This window comes from Dasypus novemcinctus, chromosome 22 (genome assembly GCF_030445035.2).
Source record: "Dasypus novemcinctus isolate mDasNov1 chromosome 22, mDasNov1.1.hap2, whole genome shotgun sequence".
In the NCBI taxonomy this organism is placed as follows: Eukaryota; Metazoa; Chordata; class Mammalia; order Cingulata; family Dasypodidae; genus Dasypus; species Dasypus novemcinctus.
Window position 1 is genome coordinate 62978003 of NC_080694.1, and position 19401 is coordinate 62997403.

Sequence of the window (19401 nt, forward strand, 5' to 3'; positions counted from 1 at the left end):
AATAACACTACCAGTTTATTTTAACCTTGTCTTTGCTATATTGTAGCTTTGTAGGATTTCCTTCTGTCTTGTTTTCATTGCAAACCCCACTTTCCTCCCAGATCTCATAACCCCCTGCTACTACACCCCCATTCCCAAATCCAGTGGGAAGTTCTGAGTGGTCTGAAACATAAAAATCCCCTGGAGTGGATTTACAAGAAAGCACAAAAGCACATTGTTGGAGCTCAACTCTGAGAATATGACTCATTAATAAAAGTGAAGCAGGAAACCAAGATGTTGTAACAAGAAGAAAATGGCCCAAGACTAGACAGTATTTCAGTATTATAAACTATAAAATTATGTACAACTAATTTTTGTCCTTTTAACTTCTTTTTTAATCCTTGAAATATCATGCATATGGAAATTGGTGGAGAATAGTGTTTTGGTATGAAGCAGAGTGCTATGATAGTTTTTCCACCTCAATTTCAATGCATGGCTTTGAATTCATTTTCTGTTCCTTTGTTTTATTTGGATATTATCTACAATTATTCAACAATCGAAGATTATTCAACAATCATAGTCTTTCCAGCATAGCCTTCTCATATTTTGTAATAGCAAATGTTTCTCCTACCTTTGTGTTACACATCAACATTTAGAGGGCCATTTGTGCCCCTGATCTGCAACTCCTTTTTTAAATGAAGCACCAATCATTTACTATTTAAACGAGATTTAAATAAATACATGGCCCTAGAGCTATGGTTTGGCTGTCCCACTGAAGCTAATTGTTCTTTTTCCCTAATTAGCCTTGCTTACTGTATTAGTTTTCTATTGCTGTGTAGCAAATGCCTACAAATTTAGCAGGAGAAAACCACATACATTTATTATCTCATAATTTTTCTGAGTCTTAGCGGTAACCCTACTCAGGGACTCGCAAGCCTGTGACTCTTTGGCCAGGGTACATTCTCATCTGGAGGCTTGATGGGGAAGAATCCGCTTGCAAGCTCCCTCAAGTTCTTGGCAGAACTCACCTGCTGTTAATATTTGCAGGCCTGAGGCTGCGGTTTTCTTGCTGGTTGGTAGAAGCTGCTCTCGGCTCCGAGCGGCCACCCACAGTTCTTTGCCACGCCGCCTTCTTGAAAGGCTCTCTCTTAAGACTGCAGCTGCCTACTTTAAAGCCAGCAAGAACCGGTAGCCTCAGGGAGGGCACACTCCCTCTTTTTAGAGTTTTAAGATTTTCACTGATTAAATAGGCCCACTCAAGATAATCTCCCTCTTTGAGTAACTCAAATTTGGGACCTTAATCACATCTGTAAAATGTCTTGACCTTTGTCATAGTCTAGAAGCAAGTCACAGGAACTGCCCACATTCAAGCGTGGCGGTTTCACAGGCTGTGAGTACCACGGACACCCTGGGTCCACAGTAATGGCCCATCCGCCACATTTCCCTTTGGCTTAGTTTCATCTTATCTTGGGGCTTGGACAGCTAAGTTCTATAGGTTATAAGGTTTACACCTCTAGATATGAAAATATACACAGCATTAAAGCTCTCCCTTAAGTGATAAAGGGTACAAGTTGTATCAGTGCTTGTATGATGTGCGTGTCCATGTATACTACACGTGGATTGTGTGCTTGCTTCTTAGCTCCTCCTAACTCCTAGAAACTTTGCGTTCACAACCCCACAGCTCTCCCTTACAGGAGCCTCTGTCCCAGGCTCTCAGAATCATTACTTGGAACTGAAGGAGACAGGCGGTTAGGGACTGTACCATATCAGTATTACAGTGCAGCCTTTTCCACTGTTGAATGTTCTGAGTGTGAATTTTTTGAAAGAATTGTTCTCTTTGAAGTTATTTGACTATGCTTGGCCCAGTTATGGTTGGGTATGATTTCTTAGCAATCATTGTGTGTACATTGGAATTCTTGAGGAATGAAAAAATCTAACCTAACTGTTTTTAAATTAATGAAACTTGAATATGTTCTAAATTCAAAAATTAATGAAGTATATGTATGAGTTTAATTGAATATTTCTTAATTTTTTAAAAAGTGGATCAAACCAATTCAAAGGCTAATATTATAAAGAAAAACTATGTTCATGCAATAAAAATAATATTATGACGTCTGCAACTTAAAAAAAAACTGGGGTGGTTTTGGATTTTCACTTTTATTTGAAAATGATCCTTAAGAAAACTATTGAACTGGACTCTTGGACCTATATTTAGTCACAGTGACATCTGGTTGGAACAATAAAATCCCCAGGCAGGAAAAATTTGACTGAGAATATGCTTTCAAAGAATGAATGTCCAGGTGTTAGTTTTGGTCTCTTAATCCAACTCCAGGAATTGATATAAGGCTCTGAAAAGTAAAGGGTTTCTGGAAATATTTTTAAGGAAAGTTTCCATTCCTTCTCCTTATTCAGAAAAATTCTTTAATAATTTAATGGAATAGGCACCCCTGATTCCCTATTTGTTTCCAGTTTGGGGCTATTATGAACAAAGCTGCTACAATCATTTTTTATGTGTCTTTTTCTGTGGCTATGTGTACTCACTTCTCTTGGAATTCCTAAGAGTTATGAAACATTTCTTTCAGTTTGACCTACCATTATAACTATTATTGGTACTAAATCAATTTAGACAACAAAAATGGATAATGAACTTCTAGAAATAAAAAATTAAAGAAAAGTAAATTTGTTGAATCTGCATCAATTCATGAGGTGGACAGGGCTGAAACTAAGAGGGAATCAACAGCAAAAAGACAATGGGCTACTAGTTAATGTTGAGCTTAGAAAGCTATATTTGTCTATGATGAGCTGGCGGTAAGGATGAGCACAAACAAGAGCTAAAATGGGGGCAAGGGGTTGCCTTTGGGTGGGGCTTTGTGGGTTTGAGGGGAGCTGGGGATGGGCGGATGGGTAATATTGCCCAAAAAATTGGGGGGAGGGAGGGGCAACATACGAACTTAGGAGATTGTCAGGTGTTGGGTGAGAGTAAAATGCTGAGAAAACCGTATCAAAATATAATTAGGAGGGTTACCTGTTTAGGATGCTCGGAGGGTATGGTCTGACGCGGGACGGACTCCTGAGGAATGTCCGAATGCTCATTTTGCCAGGGTGGGTTGTACCATTGGATAGAGACCCAAGTAGTGAGAGTTGGGGTGGACCCACATCCCGGGGAGGACTAATGCCATCAAATAGAGGGAACTGTATCTCTCAAGAGAAAGGATGGCTCCCAGGGCATTAGGGCAGTTGAGCAAGTCAGGCCCTGAACACTGCTGCAAGTATCTCTGGACGTGGCTCCTTGGGAAACGGAGATTGGCTGTCGCTGTGGGCCCCAAGGGGAGGGGAAAATGGATGTTGAATGGATGGAACCAAGGTAAATGTGGGGGCAAGAGAGAGGTTTCGCGAGAGTACACAAGGATGGATATAAAACATGTAATATTACACCAAAAACATATAGGGGATGACAGACTAATAATGTAAACCATAATGTAAAACATAGGATAACTAAAAAATTTAGAAAACTGTATAGCCTGAAGTATGGACCACAATGTAAGCACAGATGTCACCTTGTTTGAAAGCTATTGTCTCGGAGTCTGTACATCAGTTTCAGTAAGTATGATATGAATAAATTAAAAGATTATCACTGTGGAAGGGAAAAGGTTTTATGGTGGATGTGTGGGAGTACTGTATATTGTATATATGAACTGCTGTGATCTAAGGCTCTTGTGAAGAGAAGCTCAATAATTAGGAAAAAAGAAAAGAAAAAGATAGGATGTAGAATTTTTCCAAATCAATATGTATTCTATATCTAACCTTTAAACTCATCACTATATTCCATTTTACTATTAAGGGAACCTGACATTATATTGGGCTTTACTTTTCAGGAAGTTTTGGATCACAGAGTGGTTCAACAATGGCAGCAGAGGAATACTGGTATGGGATGTTATTGACAGGCAATATATGGTTGACAGGGAGTTATACAGGGCACGTGTCCAGGGGGCATGGAAATGTTTGGATATACTCATAGTGAAAACAATTAAAAACAACAGCTGGGGGTGTATTGGGTTCCTGGCAGGTGGGGGCGGGGGGGGGGGGGCTCTGTCGTGGTCCCTAGGGGAGCAGTGGCAGTCCCCCAGGTGCAACAGTAAGGACCAGGAAGGAATGAGGGTCCAACAGTGAGCCCCTGATACTAATGACTATGCTTGTGAGCCTATACACCTGAAATAAGAACAAGGCCTAGAGCAGCACTGTGCCTAAGAGTTCCCTCCTGACAGCCTCCGTGTGACTCAAATGTGGCCAGTCTGGAAGCCAAACTCAGCATGTAAATGCAATGCCTTCCCCCCAGCATGGGACATGACACCCGGGGATGAGCCTCCCTGGCACTGAGGGATCACTACCAAGTACCAGCTGATGACGTAACTAGAAAATGACCTTGAATTAAAGGTTCAATGTGGACCAGCAGAATATCCCTATCTACATATAATAACAGGAGTTAAAAATGCTGTTTGACCTAAAGTAAGGGGGAAATGGAAAGGACAAATGAGTTTTTATGGCTATGAGTCTCTAAAAAAGAGTCTGGAGGTTGTCAGAAGGATTGCCATTATGCACACCTGAGCAGAGTCTCAGAGACAGATAAAGTAGGTACAACCCCAGGTATTGGTCCTTTTGAGGGCTAAAGAGACCCACAGGCTCTATGGTCATGGCAGATGGGGTTCACTGCCATGTCAGTTGGCCCTTCTTTGGAGCTGGTGTTTCTGCGTGATGGAGCTGGACTCAGATGGGATCTCTTTTCACAAGCCTTTCCTGCTACTTTACTGGATGTGGTTGAGCGTGAGGGTCTTGTCCTCGCTCGGGCCCAAGAGTCGGGGGGGCTTGCTCCTGCCAAACCACCGGCGGGGGGTGCCCCAAGAGGGAGCACCGGTTCTCCAGGCGTGGGGGACGTGCGGTTGGGGAAAAACCACGGAGACCGCTTGAGCGCAAGAACAGGTCTGCTTTATTACGGAAGTACACTTGGTTATATAGGGTTGGGTAGAGGGAGGAGTAAGATATAGGGAGGGCTAGCTGAGAGGTTTGGAATAGGGGAGGGGAAAGGGGGAGTGAGAGCTGGCCGGATGTTGGGCTAGGCGGGAGACAGAAAGGGGGAGGGCAGCGCCGGCCAGCCGCTAGCAGCAAAGGCCTAGTCAGGCATGGTCACCTTATCTAGGCCCAGTGGGCAGAGGCGGTATCACTTCTTGCCGCACCGTTTGCTACTGTGGCAAGCCGGGCGCCCTTCCTCCCACATTTCCCCCTTTGTTTTTATTAAGCTCCTCCGAAAAGCTTGATTTGAGGAGGGAAGGGGACTGTGCCTGTCTTAGGTCGGGATTGCGCCCAGCCGGGCAATGCCCGTGCCACACAGGTGGCCAGTCTTACCCGTCATGGGGAAGCACGGCAGCAAAAGGCCGTGTCCCTGCCTTAGGTTGACTGGCGGGCCGATCCTGTTGCCCGTCATTGGCTAACCAGTCCAGCGCCTCGATGGAATGTTGGTGGCCTTAGATAAACAGGGTGGGGGAGGGGAAAGGGTAAGGGTAAGGGGTTAGGATGGGCGGTGAGAAGGGGTAGGGGCAGGGGAGCTGGGGCTTGGGTGCGTTGAGAGGCGGCTGGCCATTTGGGGAGGACGGCAATTAATGGAGACTCCTGGTGCGTCTTCGTCGGTGGTGCGGATTCGCTGGTACCGGACCTGGATGGGCTTACTAAGGACAGAGTTAACTTGATTTTTGACAAGCTGGACAGTTCACCTGATGATCCAGGGTCCTAGGGCTAATAGGAGGACAAGGGTGAGGAGTGGGCCTAGAAAGGGGAGAAAGTAAGAAAGGATTCCATTGGGCAGCCCCCAAGGGAAAGACCATCCGGCTTCACGTTCCTGCTTTCTCTTGCGGAGGCCCTCCCTAACTTGTACGAGGTTATCTCGAATGAGGCCAGAGTGGTTAGCATAGAAGCAGCATTCTTCTTCTAACGCTGTGCAGAGCCCCCCTTCTTTTAGGAGGAGGAGGTTTAGGCCCCTGTGGTTTTGGAGAACGACTTTAGACAGGGAGTTGAGAGATGTTTCAAGGTGGGCCATGGAAGTCTCAAGGCGGGCGATGTCTGCATCGACAGCTTGCCTAAGGGTTGAAAAGGAGTTATCTTGGAGGCTGAGAGCTGCAGCTCCTGTGGCTGCGCCGGCAAGACCTAGAAGGGTGGCAATTGTGATGGTGGTGAAGATTTCCTGTTTCTGCTCGTGCTGTGGGGAGCTGAAGTGCTGCCAGGAGTCAAAGAATTGGTTATCAGTATAAAAGAGAACGCGGGGGGCAATGAGTATGAGCACACAGGTGTCGCTGGTGGAGTTAAGGGTTTGAACATTGAGACATGGAGTGAGGCCGGAGGAAGAACATAGCCATTTGGTATTATTAAGGGGAATTAGGAACTTAGCGGCTGCATTAGGGGTGTGAGTTAGGCTGCAGAGGGACTGCATGGAGGGGAGAACTTTGCCGCTGATTTTTATTATACAGAGTCCAGTCTGGGAAACTGATCGGAGGGTGAGTCCTCTTTTTGTTTGGTTCAAATTGCAAGAGGTACCAGTGGAGTCTGGGGAGGCGCGATAGGCGCTGTTGGTAGCTAAGGCTTCATAGAAGGGAGCCGCGGCAGAGAAGCAGAGCCAGCAACGTTGTGTAAGGTTGGGCTGGGATAAGTTTAAGGAGATAAATGATGCGTTGAGGAGGGCTACAAGAGGGTTGGGGGGTGGCAGGGTTTGGCGGTGGGGAGGATACCTAGTGATGGAAGGATTTAGGGTGGTAGCAGGAGGAGGAGAAACAGAGGGAGGAGGGGGAGGCCGTGTGTGGGGAGGATTGAGAACTTGATTTGGGCCCACGGCGGCGGATTGTGTGCGGGTTGAATTTTTCTTTATAATGAAAAAGGCACCGTAATCATAGTTGCTCATGTGAAGTCGGGCTCCCCAGGTGCGGCCCTGTAGCCAGCCTGCATTTTCAGGGTTTTTGACAGTGAGTGTGATGCTGCCCTAGTACCTTTATCTTTAAAAGAAAAGGAGAGATAGGGGTCCCTATTGGGAGCTCCCGACCATCCGTGGGCCATGGTTTTGCACCCCCAGGAGGGGCAGTAATAGTGCGCTGGGTCATGGCAGCCTCTGGCCGTGGAAGGGCAAATATGGAAGCCTGAGATTTCATGATTATAGGGGCCTTGGAGGCCTGTAAGTGAGCTGTATCAACACCGGTGAGTTTTGTGTGTAACGTCTACGAGGGAACTGATGACAGGAAGGTTGGCAAGATTACATATGTGCACTGTGAAGGAGGGAGCACCCGCAGTAATGTTATTAGCGAGGAGCTTTTCCTGCTGCCAAAGAGAGAGTGTCCAGTTAAAGGGCCGATGGCTTATACTAGCCTGGTCCGTAGTGGAGGGGAGCAGAGCTAACATGAAAAGCAGAAGAGAGTGTAGATTTTTAGGTTTTTTGTTTGAAGCTAAGGCGTGGACAGCAAGCTGTACTAGCTGTCCAAGGAGGAGGGTGTCATGAGCTAGATCTGCGGCCATATTTAGCCTCTCCATCCGATGGGCGAGTGCTCTCATCATCCGTCGTTGGAACCTGCTGCTGGCCGGTGGCGGGTTTGATGTTTTTTTTCGGGGATCCAGAGCGGCTGGGAGGCATTTTCTGGAAAGACACAAGAAACCCTCTGCCTTGGGTGAGAAGGGGACTGGGTCCCTGCCAATTGTTTGTTTCTGGGTCCTTCCAAAACACCATCGGGGCAACTGTTGGTGCGTAGGAGGGGCCCCAGTGCTTATGGAGGGGGGAAAGACCATTTTTGTCAAAGGAGAGGAGGTTTATGTGAATGAGGCAGGCAGTGATAATGTCGCCTGGTTGACTATGTGGGCGTAGATCCTTCTCTTATTGAATTTGCACTTTGAGCTGGCGGTGGATGCATTCTACTATAGCCTGCCCCTGGGGGTTGTATGGAATGCCGAAGTGGTGAGTAATGTTGTAGAGCTGGAGAAATGCAGCGAATGAGGAGCTGCGATACCTAGGCCTATTATTGGTTTTAACATCCCAAGGAACTCCCATGAATAAGATGGCTTGCCGCAATGCTTTAATGCAATGCTTGGCTGTTTCCCCCGGTAAGGGGACAGCGTAGCAAAGGTGAGAAAAGGTGTCGACTGTGACATGGACATACTTGAGGCGCCCAAATGATGGCACATGGGTGACGTCTATTTGCCATCGGGAGTTTGGCTTGAGGCCGCGGGGGTTGACCCCTTGTGGCTGCAACGGTTCAAGCGGCAAGAAGGGGGCGCATGTTTTACAGGCGCGCACCAAATGCTTGCACGTTTCCTTGGGGAGGCCCGGCAAAAGACGTTGAAGTGAGGCCGCTGAAAAGTGGAACTTAGAATGGAGAAGTTTGGCTTGATTGACCAAGTCTCCGACAGTGGCTATTGTATGGGTGGAGATGGCTTGGTCGGCAGCAGAGTTACCCGCGGCTAGAGGCCCGGGCAGCCTTGAATGGCTGCGAATATGAGAAATGTACCATGGCTGTGTGCGGAGCTCGAGCTCTTGCTGCAAGGCACGGAGTGCTTGATCAATGGGCGTGTCACGTGGAAAGAAAACAGCGTGGGCAATAACTGAAACAAACCTGCAGGGCGTACTATCAGTGAAGATGTTGACAGGCTCATTGCCGTGGTGTTGGAAGGCAGTGAGGATGGCTAGTAGCTCGCCCACCTGAACCGATCGGGATGGGTTTGGCAGTAGACGGTTGGCAAGTCACGGCTGGGAGAGTAGGCAATATAAGTAAACTTGGTCTTAGAGGCATCTGTGAAGACAGTAGTGGAGTTGGAGAGAGGCTTGGAGCCAGGGAAAGGGTGGTATAGTGGGGAGAGGGGGAGCCTTGTGAGGCCCTGGAGCAACTTGTGTGTGTGTGGGGTAATGGCAGTCAAAGGTCCCGTGGAAGATTTCTAGAAGAATTTGAGCACGGGGGTTTTCGGAGAAAAGGGCAGTGGTGTGCTTGTCAGTAAGGCATACATATTCAGAATCAGAGACAATATTCAAGGACTCTTAAAACATTTGTAAAACTTTAATGATGGCTCAAAGCTCTGTGCATTGAGCAGATGAATAAGGAGTTGGCCAAACCTGTTCTTTTTGGAAAGTAACACATGCTGTTTTTTTTTTTTTTTTTATGCTGCTTTTTCATTACTATTACTATCAGTAAATACTGTACAAGATGGTTGGGCTATGCACATAGCCTTGAAAAGCACTGCAAAAGTTTATTGTTGGGTTCTTTACAGATAAAGGAATGCAGCTGGCTTGATTTGTCCAAGAAGACATTAAAGAAAGTCTTAGGAAGTTTTAAAACAAAGTGATAGCCATACAGCTGGACTTTAACTTTTTGCAACAAACTAGCAGTATTTGGGATTGCTGCATACTACAGAGTTGTTACTTTAATCTATGATAAGAGGTTGTTTCTGTGACACATACTCTTTTATAATAATTAAAACTATAATTAACCACATTGTACTTTTTTTTTAATATTATGCTGAAATATTGGTAACTTTATACACTTTTAAGCATTCATAGAAACCTTTTATCCATACGACTTTAATTAATAGAGGGTTTAAGGGAAGAAAAAGTTGTTAATTTTATAACACTGTAAAACACCTTTATTTGGCTTATAACATATTAAATGAACTTAATTATTACTTTAATTTTTCTTTCAAGGTAAAAGAACAAATCTGCTACAATTAGTTTGGAACAAAAGGCCACTGTTCAGGATTAGGTCTTGAGAAAGCAGTTTTGAACGTTCTGTAAACGATAAGCACAAGAAACATAAGACAGACTCTCTTTGTATACTGACTGAGGATAAGAACTTTTATCAAAACAGATTAATGGTGAGAGGCCTTGAGAAAGAACAAAAAAATTAACTTTGCATCAGCATACTACTCGAAGACTCATTAAATTTTATTTAACTTTAACTGTAAAAATTCCTTTTCCACCAACTTTCTGCAGTTTCAGCATTCACTCAGGTTCCGTCTTATACTCTACTTTTTCCAATAGTCAATTATTTTATTTCAGGACAAAATTATTTTCTGTTTCCTTAATAATAAAAACACATTCCATATAGCCTACATCAAAGTTATCAAGCAAACCTCTTATAACAATACTGTGAACATTAAACAAGCTTGTTAAAATAATGAACTTTTCTTTAAATACTTAGTAGCATGCAATATTAGAAACAGTTTCCTAGAAGTAAGTTGGCAGGGGAGGCTGGTTGCTGCCAATCTTTCCTGTTATAAAATTACCTTTTATTATTATCATCATCAATTCAGTTTTATATATATTTAAGAATGACCTTTTGGAATTAGCCATTTAATACTTTAATGTAAACAATGCTTTATTAAACCTTTTATTTATAACCATATAGACTATTGAAGACAAATTTTATGTTTATAGAACACATTCCCTTACTTAAAGTTATCACAATACCTTTTACAGCTTGCCATCTGCAAATTAAGTTTCAAGAGTTTATGAAAATTAGCCATCCTACTTTAGGACAAAATACACCTTTTTGCAAAACTTATTACATTTCAGTTAGCATTTTCACAAACTTTTAACCTTTTTAAATATTCATTTAAGCTTTACATTCTTTATATTATCCTGTGAAGAAAAATAAGTTATTCATTTTAATCTGGGCAAGAACAACCTTTTATGAACACGTACAGTTAATCTTGTCAATCAAGACTTACAATTTCTATTATTGTAGATATCTTATTAACATTTAAGCTCATGTATTGATATAATAAACTTAAGTATTAATATAAGCGCTTATTTAATTTTTGGCCATTTGGATAGAGCTCTTTTATAAATTTTTATTAATTTATATTTACCATCCGGAGGTATCAAAATATACACTGACATTGAACGAACAGACAAACACAGAACAATCACAACACAGTAACAGAAACATACAGTTTACAATTAACTCATAATTCTTACTTTCTTGGTATAGCTGCTTTTAAGTTCTTATTAAGATTTCCTCTGGAATCCATGTTGCCTGTAACATGCAAGCTTGTGCTCGGAAACATTCCTATCAGTTATCAGCAATCAGCTAAAATAACCCGAGCAGCAGTTAGGCAGACCATTAGCACACATTTTTGGATAATTACTGTAAGACTGAGACTTGAAGTTCTGGAGATAATTATTGATTTAAAACTGAAAATTCCTTTTAGACCTTGATAAAAATTTTGTACTCATTTTATTATCTTGGTTAAATAAGTCTAATTAGAATTAGCATGGAAATAAAACAAACACAAATGTTGCCACGTTTTTCTCTCATAGCTACATTGTCATGTAGATAGTAGGGAGCTTGAGGAGTTGTGAAAAGGGGTGGGCGTTTGCTGGAACAGAGTTGATTGCCTTATAAGCTTGTGTGGATTTTCGGGCTTGTGGCTGGCCTTGTTGATAGGCGGGGCCAATTTCAGATAGGTATCAGGGTCCGAGAGATTGGCAGTGAAAGCCAGGGGTTGAAGGGGGCTAGTAGATCCTAGTAAGCCTGGAGCTGCTGCCCGAAACTCTGCATTGGTGGCAGGCTAGTAGGCCAGCAAGCGCCCAAACTTGCGGGGCCTGCTGGCTGGAGAAAGAGACTCCCATTTAGAAGAGTAGAAAGGGGAGGGGGAGAGCGAATAGGAACGCGAGGAAAAGGACGAAAGTGACTAGAGGGCGGGAACTGCCGAAGAGGAGAGCCAGGAACAACACGCAGAGAGGTGAGAGAAGGAGACGGGAAAAGCTGGCTGGGGTTCATGGGTGTCCGGTCTACCAGAGTTGACATGTGGCGAGCCACGGATTAAAAGGGAGCAAGAGGTCCCAGTATTTTTGGAGCTGCCGCAGGGAAACGCGGACTCCATTGGTATCGAGCAGGGCAGCAAGGGCCCTGACTTGTGGCGCCTGACACGTTGATAAAGAGGCACCCGTGTCGGGACAGGAGTGGGACGACGGCGAGGGGTCCCTACCTGGAGAACGAGGATGGGCCGTCCGATTCACAGCAGCAGCAGCAGCAGAGGGGGGCCGGGGGAGGAGCTTCCACGTTGGGCGCCAGTTGTGGCTGAGCGTGAGGGTCTCGTCCTCGCTCGGGCCCAAGAGTCGGGGGGGCTTGCTCCTGCCAAACCACCGGCGGGGGGTGCCCCAAGAGGGAGCACCGGTTCTCCAGGCGTGGGGGACGCGCGGTTGGGGAAAAACCACGGAGACCGCTTGAGCGCAAGAACAGGTCTGCTTTATTACGGAAGTACACTTGGTTATATAGGGTTGGGTAGAGGGAGGAGTAAGATATAGGGAGGGCTAGCTGAGAGGTTTGGAATAGGGGAGGGGAAAGGGTGAGTGAGAGCTGGCCGGATGTTGGGCTAGGCGGGAGACAGAAAGGGGGAGGGCAGCGCCGGCCAGCCGCTAGCAGCAAAGGCCTAGTCAGGCGTGGTCACCTTATCTAGGCCCAGTGGGCAGAGGCGGTATCACTTCTTGCCGCACCGTTTGCTACTGTGGCAAGCCGGGCGCCCTTCCTCCCACAACTGGAATTGTAGTTGGTGCTGGGGTTTAAGATTTCTCTAGGGGATTTGAATCTCTGGACTGACAATATGATAGCCAGGCCCTGAGCCTCAACAGACTTCAGCTCTTACACTCTGATTTATTGGACTTACCTCGCTCAACTAACATGGAGTTGAAGAATGTCAACCACCACACCATGGAGCCTAGAGTGTCTACAACTGAAAGCAGGAGGATTGCATCCAGTATCCATGTGGAATCTAAGCCCCCTCTTGACATAGATGTGGAATGGACACAACCAAGCCAAGGTCCACAGGAAGGAGGAATACAGTAAGGATTAGAGTGGACTTAATGATATTCTATTCATGAACTACTGCTGCTGGGTGCGGGGAATGGGAGGAAGAGATGAGATGTGGAGGCATTTTCAGGACTTGGAGTTGTCCTGGGTGGTGCTCCAGGGACAATTGCTGGACATTGTATGTCCTCCCATGGCCCACTGGATGGAACGTGGGAGAGTGTGGGCTACGGTGTGGACCACAGGCCTTGGGGTGCAGCGATGCCCAGAGATGTACTCACCAGATGCAATGGATGTGTCATGATGATGGGGGAGAGTGTTACTGTGGGGGGAGTGGTGGGGTAGGGGCGGTGGGGGTGAATGGGGACCTCATATTTCTTGAATGTAGTATTTTTTAAAAAATGAATAAATTGAGTAGAATTTGGGGGAAAAAAAAGAAAGCTATATTTGTGAAAACAGTAGAAATACAAGTGTTTTATTTGCAGCAGAACCTGTAACATATCCTCATTAAGGTGAAATAAACATAAGTGTATATTCCCAATAAATAAATAGGCAGAGAAGTGGGTAATGGCAGAGTATGAGAGAATCATGTCCTGGTATTATAAAATGCAATGCAGATTTATGGTTGGCAAAAATTAATAATAATGTCTCTTCTATGACTTAAGAATAAATTTTAAGGAAATGCAACACATCATTTTATTGCTCATGCATATCATTTCTATATTTAATGTTGTAATAACAGATTTTTTTAGAAGAAAAAATCTTCTGTGAGTGTACATAAAATAGCCTCAGGAACTGATCTAATGCTTTGACTTAAAGGGGCTTCTCAGATATTAATAATATATGTGTATATTAATTTACTACAGAGGATTTTTTACTCCAGGGCAATGAACTATATTAACATAAATATGAATAAGATGAGTGCTGTGACTTTCATTTGAAAAATTTGAGAAAGGTGAATTTTACAAGGAAAAGTGGGAAGGGAAACCTGAGATATTCCTATCACAAGCATTCCACTGACAGGTAAAATAAAAGAGCAAAACGGGAAGATGTACACATAAAAACTGATATATTAAGATATCCTGTAACCACAATATAACAAAGGATTTCACATCCAAAAAGAAGTTTGGCCTTTTCCTTGGCCCCTGTGGTTAACCTTTCATCCTTAGCATCTCCTAAGTGATAGGAGTATCTTCAAGGTGAGCCCCAGGTCCACACCTGACAGTTTATGCTAATGCGATTAGAGAAGTTGTGAGCTTACAAAACAATCATGTAGAATGTGCAGAATTCCCATACATCAGCCCTCCACCCACACCTTACATTGTAGTGGAACATACATTACAGATTATGAAACAACGTGATCAGACTATTACCACAACCAATGGTCTATAGCATACATCATACATTTTTTCCATATTTTTTCTTTAAACAAATCAATTTTATTGATACATATTAATAAAGCATGCAACCAATCCAAAGTGCACAATCAATGGTGATAAATTTATCACTTCTATCTTTCTTAGAGCATTTTCATTATTTCAATGATAATAATAAAAAGACAAACAAGAAAATAGTAGCTATAGTTTTACAAGAAGGTTATTATTTGCTTTCCCAGGTCTAGATCCTAAGGGAGGCAGGGCCATCTTCCCTCTCTTTCTTCTCTTGCAGTCCACTTTTTCAGCAGCTATTTAGAGAACTAGTAGGCTTTTGAAGCTCTAATGCCTTAAAATGGGACTAAGAGAAAACGAGGCAGACATGCAAAGCTAAAAACTTAAAATTTGAAAGAAAAGGGTAGGGAGAATTTACAAAAATGAAATATTAGGCATAAGATGTTTTGTATCTTTATTTGAGACTTTGATGGGAGTTTTCCTCAAAAGTCTCTATTTTTTTTTCTCTCAGAATTGAGAAGACATCTTCTGCTGAAAGCCCAGACAAGGTTGTCAGGAAGGATCGGCTTTATTGCTGATCATTTATATTGTTTTTAGGCTTTTTTGAGGTTTCATATCACTTATCATAAACCACAAAACAGGCATTTTAAAAGTGAAAGTATACATTGAAAAAGTACATTTATATCACAAACCATCCACCACATAATAGTTGCAAAATACGTTTGCTAGAATATGTACAATATGAAAAACAAACCAATTTTCATTTCTATACAGAAATATTAACCTTCTATAAGAAGTGGTAGATATTTTGTATATATATATTTGAAAAGCAACACTATTTTTTAAACCAAAAACAACAATTAAGATCTTCAGCAAGTTATCTGCATCCATATATTTAACAAAGTCCGCCCCCCCACACACATAATGAAGCATATACTATAACGTCCCCTTATTATTGGCTCTGAGATGCAAAAGGAGGCAGTGGCATTCCCTGTGCACTTCTCTGGGCACACGAGGCAGCTTGTTGTCCTCCATAACCCTCAGCCCAGGCTGCACTATAATCTGGCTGACCACCGGGGGGAGCCCCAGTAGGATCAGGAAATGCTTGGCCCATTTTCTTGAAGTACTCTTCCCAAGCCTTGGTATAACCAGCTTGTCCATCTGGATCTGGCTTTTGGTGATGTCCTTGTCCATTAGTTTGAGTTGTAGTTTGTGTACCAGAGGAGCTGCTGGTGGTGGCTGTACTTCCTGCTTCTAGTAGTAAGCATGATGAGCAGCCCAAGCTGCTGAATTTGGATGGGTTCCTGCCTCAGCTGGACCAGGAGGAGCCTACTGCTGCCAGTGGGGATAGGCTTCTCCCCGTCCTTGGAGCGCATGTGGGGTTGGAGGACCACAAGGAGCAGGAGCAGGTGGTCCTGGATTATAAAGTGCAGGATTATATGGTCCCGTTGCAGCTTCAGGCCCTGGAGGCCCTGGAAGCCCATGGGTCTAAGTGCCTCTAAAGGACTTACTGGGCCACCAATCTGCTCTTCTATGAGTTGCTGAGCATAGTCTATTTGCTGTGGAATGCCAAGAACTGTAAACATCTTCATATTAGGATATACATTAGGTGGAGGATTTCTCTGAAGTTTTATTCTTGCACCAGACTGTTGGTTTATGCTTTTTATGGTTTCACCTCTTTTTCCCATTATTAATCCAGTTTTCCCAGTTAGTACAATTAAAATTTATTTATTGTAGTCCACCAGGTGGTCCCATATTCCAGCTGCCTTGACATCTACCTCTCCCTTGACCACCAGTTCCAGGTCCCCCAGGATTACCAGCTTGAACACTTGAAAGGTAATAATTTCTGCAGCATCTTGACATTGATCTGGAGATCCTGTTACATGTACTGTTCTATCAGGGGTTGTTCCATCTCTGGCTTAAAGTGAATTTGGACACCAGCATCATTTTGTATATATTTTTTTGATCACCTCTCCATTTCTTCCTATTAGCATGCCAACAGCAAATCTTGGAATAGGGATATTTATTCCTTCACTTTCTCCTATTCTTGGCCCATACTCATTTTGAACTTCTCTGAAACCACCATGATCACAAAATAACTCTAACACCATTTCCTTGGCTTGTTGAACTTTGTATGGGTCTCCTGTAATCCTGAGAAGTTTGTCAGCACCAGTATTCTGAGGCCCATCTTGAAGCATAACCATCTTAACTCCAGCTCATTCCTGAAGTTCTTTAACAGTTTCTCCTCCAATAACTAATCCAGTCTTGCTAGCTGGAATCATGAGTCCTTGAAGTGAATTTCCTGATCCATCTCCATGATGGAAGCCAGAATATGGCCTTCCTTTTTCAACAGTTTGGTCCAGGAACCATTTTGTTGATTGCACAGACTCAGGTTTCCAGTTAACACACAAGACCTTTCTGGAAGGTCACCACTGTCTGGAGCTATCAGTATTTTATATTAGGATTCCTGTTGTGTGAGATCTGTTTTCCTTTGCCAATTATGAAACCAACCATTCCATCTGGAACTTTGTATTCTGTCATTGCAGACCTTTGCTGTTGATGCACGATGGTATTTGTGATTCAAAAGAATCATTTCGAGTGGCAACTTTCTTAGCATCTGGTTGATCTCCATAACCATAGCCATTTGAATTCAGTGATGTTCCAGCATCACCTCCAATGTTTGCTGCAAACTCCCGGGCTCTCTGAGGGGCATCTTTTGAAAGCACGGTTAAGTCCGCCGCTGCTGCCACTACCACCAGCTGACCCCAAGGAAGGTGGTGGCACGGTTGAATAGCCTGCCATGGCTACCTTAACGTGGCTGCTGCTGCTTCTTTGCAAAAATTTCTCTCAGATAACTGCTAGGAAAGAAAGAAAATGGCCGCCATCAAAGCTTTATCTCATTCCTGTGCCACTGTCGCGCTGTGAGGGGGGTGGGATTGAAAGAAGGAAATCTCATGATCTTTCTGAGACAAAGACCTGGTGTCTCTGTTTTCTTAGAATATTGATTAGTAAAATTCAGAACCTTCCCTCAAAAATAACAGTCTGTAATCGAAGAGATGATTCTCAAAACACTAAGGAGGTAGTCTAGACCTCTTCCCTACAACTAGTTACTATCTTCTTCATAAAAGTTGTCGAAGAATATGGTTTAATGTGTTGTTAGTCTCTCTCTCGTTCAATATGGGCTTCTGTTTGAATATTCAAAACTACTACCAAGTTGTTTGTTCTCAATTAATATAAATGTGGGAGTGTCACTTGACCTGTAAGGGGTCTCCTAAGACATTAGACATCACTGCATATCCCATTGATGTATATCTATGCAGTGTGCAATTCTGACCCATTGTCTTGTTTGATCATGTGCTGCAAAAGTATTTAATGTTGCTTGCATGCGTTTTTAAAAAATTTTTAACTTTTTATTTTGAAATGCATTAAATTTACAGGACAGTTACAAAAATAATACAAACCCCATATAGAGAACTCCAACATACTGCTGCCCCACCAAATACCGAGATCCAGACGTCTCTCTTTTCACTGTTGTAAATATGTGTAAGACTCCTCTGCTAGTTCCAGTGGGGACCAGTGGTACTTTTTCTCCCACGTGCTCAGAGGAACAAAGAAAATCCTATGACTGCTAGATTAAATTAACAAATAATTTAAGGCTGCACCTCATTTAAATAATCATACCAAGAATAATGTTAAATTGGCCCCTGGAACTGTACATATTTCATATTGCTTGATAAGCTCTTCAGGACCATACGTAATTGTTTTATTCTGAAATTCTGACACCATTTTGATAAGTCTGCTCATAATACAGAACAAAACAACTGGTGCAGCATTCACTCTTAGACTTGCCTAGCTCATTGTGCTGCTCCCTGCATCTGACCCCTGCAGACTTTAGCCCCCAATTCTCCCTTGCATTTCTGATTCCTTGCATGTGCCACCCACTTTCTTACTTCATCTGCCTAGAATGATGTTTTATATTCCTCCTCTCTGGCAATATCATTTATTCTGTGCTCCTGGTGCTTTGTACACATATCCTTATTAAAGCATTTATTATAATATCAGAACATGTATTCTACCAATATTTGAGGGCAGTGATTATTGGAGACACTGTGAAGTGGTTACAAAGTGGATTCTGAAGTCAGACTCCCTATTTTTGAATCATGATTTCACTATTTATTAGCTGTACAAACTCAGGCAATTTATTCAACCTCTCTGAACTCCCATTTTATCATCTGTACAACAGGTATATTAATAGTCATCTATCCCATAAGGTTTTTATGACGATTTAAATGATTTAATATACATAAAGAAATTTTAAGGACATTGTCTGGCACATGGTAAGCAATAAATACTATCTACTATTATAATAAAAAAGAGCCTTCTCATTTGCTTTTACCACCAGATAGAATGAGATACTGTAACATTGCTTTGTGGCTGATCATTCATATTGTTTCTAGGCTTTTGTACTACAAATCATGCTGCTGAAAAACGTTATACATGTGTCTTCACAAATTTTAAAAAATGGTGAATTCCTAGAGGTGGGATTGTGAGGTGTAATGATATATGCATTTTCCACTTTGCTAGATTATTGCTGAATTTTCCTCCATGGAGGGTCTACCAATTTGCAGGCTCACCAGCAATGACTGAGCATTAAGGTCAGAGAGTCTTATTCAGAATTTTCCATTCCTATCACAGCATACAATGTCTGGCCTATAGTGGTCAGTAGCTGCTGAAAAAGATGTTAGTTATCGGGATGGAGGAATGGCTTAAGAAATCGAGTTAGGTTTTGGTGGCAATAAGAAAAACACTTTAAAATCCACTTCGGCATCCTTTCTGGTAGTAAAGTCTATGAAGATTATTAGAAGAAGGCAAGGTGGAAACAGTTAACTTTTACTGCTCACTGAACCGCTCTGCAATTACAGAGATTTGCTTTGGCGAGGGGGGTGATTAAAAAAAAAGCATCACTAAAGTTTTGTTAATGCCATAATGCAATAATGTGGTAGAAAGTCATTAACATAAATCTGGGCAGAGCCCTGTTGATTTACTGGCTTTCCTTAGAGAAGTGCTTGATTCTTCTAAGACTGTGTCTTCATATGTATTATCTCCTGCGATTCTATACATATGTGAAAATATGAAAGGAAAAAAGGAATAAAAAGTGGGTGACTATCAGCTGCTAAGCTGCCTTTCCATGTATCATCGCAACCTTCAAGTTA

At 43.0% G+C, this 19401-nt stretch overlaps 1 pseudogene; it reads right to left on the reverse strand.

Moving 5' to 3' along the window:
- Nucleotides 1-15140: 15140 nt before the first annotated feature.
- On the reverse strand, nt 15141-16990 carry LOC101411380 (far upstream element-binding protein 1 pseudogene; annotated as a pseudogene).
- Nucleotides 16991-19401: the final 2411 nt, after the last annotated feature.